The sequence below is a fragment of the Giraffa tippelskirchi genome, chromosome 10 (assembly GCF_054371585.1).
Source record: "Giraffa tippelskirchi isolate mGirTip1 chromosome 10, T2T-mGirTip1v1.2.pri, whole genome shotgun sequence".
NCBI lineage: Eukaryota > Metazoa > Chordata > Mammalia > Artiodactyla > Giraffidae > Giraffa > Giraffa tippelskirchi.
Genome location: NC_137284.1, coordinates 72,570,505 through 72,577,103, shown reverse-complemented (window position 1 = coordinate 72,577,103; position 6,599 = coordinate 72,570,505). Strand labels below are relative to the sequence as shown.

Below are 6,599 nucleotides of genomic sequence, written 5' to 3'. Positions count from 1 at the left end.
TGGGATGTCCCACGAGTCTAGGTAGAGGTGCAAGCTGACTTGATTTCAGGCATACTATGATTAAGCACAGCTATTCAAGCCTATCAAGAAAGTATCAAGTTCTCCAGAGAGATGTCATTTTTATCTTTGCAGCATAGTTTCAACTTGAATTCAGACTGGTGTTTTCATCATTTTATAACATTTTTACAAAATAGATAAACTTCAAAATAGCATTTATTGATATAAAAATGTTTCAGCATTTTATAAGAAAAACTTTTCAACACTGAAACAGCACTTTTACATATTTTGAATGTAACTGCTTAGTAGAAGGCTCTGGAAGTCTGAGCTGTTTTTCATGTTGGCAATGAGCTAACTGTAAAACTTACATAAATAAATCTGAAACTATGTTAAAATATTTCCTTGGCCTTTGGGGATTTAAGACCTGTTCTTAAAGATATACATACCTCTTAAAATGATTTCTGAAGCATTGTAATGCAAAGTAGAAAACAAAAAATCTTTTTCATCTAATGTAACAAATCACCAGGACAAGTATTTTCTTCTCTTAATGCTGAAGCACTAGTGTAAAAAATACTCTTGGATCATTAACTCTGAAGGAACTACATGTTACAAAGGGAAGTAAAGCAGCCCTTTTAAGGCAAAACATTTGTACAATTCCATACAGAAGCTTAATACAGGAGAGAACCACTCAGTCTAGGAAGTGGGTATATAACTAAGAATAATCATTTATTAATTCATTTATTCAATGTCTGACAGTGTCCTTCTAACAGATATAAAAAGGAGTCAACCAAAATCTATGTCCTCAGTGGGACACATACATGCAAATGATCAAGTCCAGTATACTAATGTAAGCGGAGGTGCACATATCAAGGTATTGGGAGGGTATGAAGAACATCAACCTCTGGGGCATCAGTAAAGCTTTGCACAGAGGGTTGGAGAGTAACTCCAAGTTAGTGATAACTCAGAGAGTCTTACCTGGGGCTTGGGTTTCCCTTAGAATCCTCCTTGGTAACCTTCAGAGCACAACAAAGTACTCTCACACCTCCAGACTGGCCCTAGAACAATTTGATCATTAAGCCCTCCAGCCTCTACCTGCGTTAGCAGCAGACAAACCAGAAAGCCTCAAAACAGGACAACTTACAGGTACTGTGTGCTTGAGTAATCACTTCAAGTCTCTCTTATGGGGAATTACACTGTGACTTAAGTAGAATTATAGGGCCGGAAATAGATGAGGTCTTTTCTTATATTAAAATTTAGAGCAATCAAGTGTATAAAACTATACGTTTCCTTCAACAACTTTTGCCTAAGGTAACATTCAAGAGACTCTGATCTGATTCAAAAGTGAATGACCTGTTTAGAGACCATGTTCCCACTACCGGCAGTGTTCAAGGTTTCTACCTCTGAGTGACCGCAGAAGAATTAAGGGACTAATGCATTGTATCAATGCATGCACAATGTATTTCCCTATTAGAATTAATACAACCCAATTAAAAATGCGCAGAAGACCTAAACAGACATTTCTCCAAAGATGACATACATGTGGCCAAGAGGCATATGAAAAGATGCTCAACATCATCAATGATTAAAAAAAATGCAGATCAAAACTACAAAGCGGTACCACCTCACACTAGTCAGAATGGTCATCATCAAAAAATCTACAGACAGCTTTTCCCTGGCTGGCAGCGCGGAGGCCGCCCGATGCCTGGAGTTACTGTAAAATATGTGAACCAGCAGGAGTTCGTCAGAGCTCTGGCAGCCTCCCTCAAAAAGTCCGGGAAGCTGAAAGTTCCTGAATGGGTGGACACCATCAAGCTGGCCAAGCATAAAGAACTTGCTCCCTATGATGAGAACTGGTTCTACGCATGAGCTGCTTCCACAGCACGGCACCTGTATCTCCGGGGTGGCACTGAGGTTGGCTCCATGACCAAGATCTATGGAAGGAGTCAGAGGAATGGCGTCATGCCCAGCCACTTCAGCAGAGGCTCCAAGAGTGTAGCCCGGCGGGTCCTCCAAGCCCTGGAGGGGCTGAAAATGGTGGAAAAGGACTAAGATAGGGGCTGCAAACTGACGCCTCAGGGACAGAATCGCTGGACAGGTGGCAGCTGCCAACAAGAAGCATTAGAACAAATGATGCTGGGTTAATAAATTGCCTCATTCGTAAAAAAAAAAAAAAAAAAAAAAAATCTACAAACAATAAATGCTGAAGAGGGTGCAGAGAAAATGGAACCCCCTTACACTGTAGGTGGGAATGTAAATTGTTACAGCCACTAGAGAAAACAGTATAGAAGTTCCTTAAAAAAAAAAAAAACTATAATTGGAGCTACCATATGACCCAGCAATCCCTCTCCTGGGCATATATCCAGAGAAAAACATGGTTCAAAAGGATACACGCCCCCACAGTGTTCATTGCAACACTGTTTACAATAGCCAGGACATGAAGCAACCTAAATGTCCACTGACAGAGGAATGGATAAAGAAGATGTGGTACATATACACAATGGATTATTACTCAAGTTATTTAAAAAAATGAAATAATGTCATTTGCAGCAACAAGGATGGACCTGAAGATTATCATACTAAGTGAAGTCAGTCAGGCAGTATGATAACGCTTATATGCAGAATCTAAAGAAAATGATACAAATGAACTCATTCACTAAACAGAAACAGACTCACAGACTTAGAGTATGAATTTATGGTTACCAGGGGTAAAGTGTGGCTGCAAGGAATAGATTGGGAGTTTGGGACTGACATGTACACACTGCTATATCTAAAATAGATAACCAAAAAGGACCTACTATAAAAAAAAATTTTAAGTGCTCTAGATAAAATCATACTTATATGGTAAAAGTTATCCAGCTTTACAGTTGGAAACTGAAGTTCAAAGAGGTTACATATGTTCTAATACTCACACACAAAGATAGTAAATGGAAGATCTTGAACTTGAATTGAGTTCTGTTTGCCTATAAAACCCACATGCTCTTTCCTAAGCAGTGCAGAAGCTAAGACTGAGTTTGCTTACTGACATCGATAGATTGGTAAGCATCAGAATCACCAGCAATGCCTGTTAAAATGCAGATTCCCTATTTCCACCTCAGACCAATTGCAATTTTAATAAATTGCTCAACCGAGTCTTACCCAAAGTTGAGACTGCTGGACTAAACGAAATAAATTTCTTTCAAATTTGTTCAAAACATTAAATTTATCTCAGGTATGTGGTTAGATGATTGGCACCTTGGCCTATCTTTCTCTTTTTTTACATGCAGAGAAAATAATTATTTTAAGCCCTCTAAATAACAAACCATTAAACAATCATTCACATTGCAATTCTTGGATACACAAGCAAAGTTCCAGTAGAAGTTTTCCTTCAAAATACTTGAAAATTTGTTGTTTGCTAAAACTAGAAAGAGTAATCCAAAGAACACTGTTTTCTTGGGCCTTTGCCAGTTATGCTCATATTCTGATCATTGCTGACGTTGGCATTAGGTTAAGCCTAGCTATATCTCCCATATGCCTATTGGGAACTTCATATACTATTTAAAACATAACCTTGTATGTGAATATCCCTTTCTAGGCAATCCTGAAGCCCTAGAACAGGACGTAATATCCCAGAAACGTGGGATTGGGAGGCCCCTGACTTTAGAGGTATTTTGAAATAATTCATGGTAGGTCCAGCCAAAGATCATTGCTCTTATCAAACACAATTTTGATTGAAAGAAAACTTTAGACACAAGAAATTAGACCTACAGATGTTTAAAATGCAGCAAATCATTGAAACCTGCTTATTCATAAAATCCTTATTGAGCAATTACTATATGCTTAGTACTGTGCTAAGTCTAAGTCTAAAATTACTAACTTAATAAAGTTCCAAGTAGACCAGACATTGCACTGGGAACCCCAAGGAAATATGTAATGCTGGTCATTTTCTCACAAAATTTATGAGAAGATTAATAAGACAACATTTATGCCTGTGAAATAATTATAAAACACTGTGTTCAGCTTAGATACTGAAAAAAAAAGAGTTCAAAAGGAGAAATTATTATGTTTCAAATGTTGGGTGCTTTAGTGATTGACTGTTTTACATATATCCTCTTCTATTACTTTGCACAAAAATGTGTGAAATGAATATGACAACTGATATTTTAAAAGAAATGAAATCATACTGGGTAGTAGTAAATAGTGATTTTATAGATAATCATTATAATCAATGCTCAATAGTTGCAGTAAAAGTACTTTTCCAAATAACCAGCCAATAAGATGTGAAGCTCGATTTCAAGTTCAATTTGTTCATTTCTAAATCACATCTGTGCTCTTTTGGCTACCCCCAATGCTGTCTCCTGCTCTAAGAAGGCAGAGGAGACTAATGTGAGTCCAAGTATACAGAAAATTTTGTAGATGTAGGAGGAATTCAAACAATATAAAGTTGTACTTTGGACTCTTGAGCTCTGATACATAGCCTTTCTCTCCAAGATAAACATAAACAAACAAGTTTATGCCATCCAGTGCCAATTCTCATAGAATTAAATAAGACACATCACAGCACATTTTCACTGAGCTACTGGGTGGGGACAAAGGGTTACCTTAGGATTCCCGGAATCTGGGCACAGTGAGATGAAACAGCATAACCCCAGGTGTAGGGGGCACTTCAAAGCACTGCTTCCGGCTGTGTAGGGCAGCTGTAATTTCTGGGAAACAATAGCAGGAGACGAAGCACTTTGGCGAGCCGATTGAGCAACGGGGTAAGGACTCTGGCAAGGGCACTAACAAATTCCACAGTAAGTCAATACAGCTGAAAATCCAAGAAAATGACTCACATGGGCACAGGTAGAAAGGCGTGTTCAGGTTTCCTAGTCTGGTCTGCTGAGTCACTCACCAGAACTTCCCACAAAACAGTTATTATCCTGAGACCCTTTATGTTAGTTAGAGGCATAGAAACGTGTGATGAAATCATACAATTTGAGAAATGATAAACTGTTACAATTTACAAGAAACTTGAAGGATCCCAGGACACAAACTGATTGCTTAGCAGGTGAGAAAACCGTGACCCAGAAGCATTAAATGTGCTGTCTAGGGTCATAAGGAGATTCAAGAGAACTAGCACTAACTCGGGTCTCGGTTTGGTTGGATTCTTTGTCTGGTTCCTGATGTTATTATTCTGATCAGAGAATGGAATGTTCTTGCTTATTAAAATCATTAAGTGGTTAAAGCTAGGTCCATAAAAAGACCATAGCCCTCATTTTCAAAAAGATGAAGGAAAGTCACACTGAATATTAAAATCGCTTTGAATAAAAGGAATCATCAAGATGTTGCAGGCCATCTTTTAAGATGATCACAGGTCCACAGTGGACTGTACACATGTCCCTCATGGAATACTAATGGGATAAATTATTCTAACACTGCCATTTTAAAATACTTATAAAGCATTTCAGTTTATCTTTTTGAAAAACTGGTGAAATCTAAGTAATATTTTTCTGTGTATTTTGTCACTTGCTTCAGGTCTTTCAAATGTCACATTTTCAGTGAGGTCTTCTTTGTTCTGGTTTTCATTTTAAGCATAGTTGGTGGGCTAGTGTCCATGGGATGCCAAGAGCTGGACTTGACTTAGTGACTAAATAACAACGCATAGTTGACTTACAATATTATATTAGGTTGAAGTATACAACAGACTCAGAATTTTTGTACATTATACTCTATTTAAAACCATTATAAAATGTTGGCTATCCTTCCTGCACTTTGCAACATATCCTTCCAGCTTATTTATTTTATACAGTAAGCTCTGCTTTGAACACTCACTTTAAAGTTACAAACCACATGCCATACTACCCACCCGTGAGGTACTCATGATTCTCTCTATGCTTTATTTTTTCCTCCAAGACATTTAATACAACCTAACAAATGATAATTTACTCTTTCTTACCATCCCCTAAGTAGAATGAAGACTGAGAGGCAAGAATTGCTTGTGTCCCCAACAGCAGAGTTCCTAGTACACTAAAAGTGGTTAGCAAATATTAAATGCTGAATGGATATAGATATATAAAAATAAAGTTTTGAAATGCCTCAAACTACCGCACAATTGCACTCATCTCACACACTAGTAAAGTAATGCTCAAAATTCTCCAAGCCAGTCTTCAGCAATATGTGAACCGTGAACTTCCAGATGTTCAAGCTGGTTTTAGAAAAGGCAGAGGAATATCCTTGCCAATATCTGCTGGATCATCGAAAAAGCAAGAGAGTTCCAGAAAAACATCCATTTCTGCTTTATTGACTATGCCAAAGCCTTTGACTGTATGGATCACACTAAACTGTGGAAAATTCTGAAAGAGATGGGAATACCAGACCACTGACCTGTCTCTTGAGAAACCTGTATGCAGGTCAGGAAGCAACAGTTAGAACTGGTCATGGAACAACAGACTGGTTCCAAATAGGAAAAGGAGTACGTCAAGGCTGTGTATTGTCACCCTGCTTATTTAACTTATATGCAGAGTACATCATGAGAAACGCTGGGCTGGAAGAAGCACAAGCTGGAATCAAGATTGCTGGGAGAAATATCAATAACCTCAGATATGCAGATGACACCAACCTTATGGCAGAAAGCGAAGAACTAA

The 6,599-nt window shown here is 38.0% G+C and overlaps 1 pseudogene; it reads left to right on the top strand.

The window, feature by feature from the left end:
- Positions 1-1,674: 1,674 nt before the first annotated feature.
- Positions 1,675-2,160, top strand: LOC145524781 (small ribosomal subunit protein eS19 pseudogene; annotated as a pseudogene).
- The last annotated feature ends 4,439 nt before the right edge of the window (positions 2,161-6,599 follow it).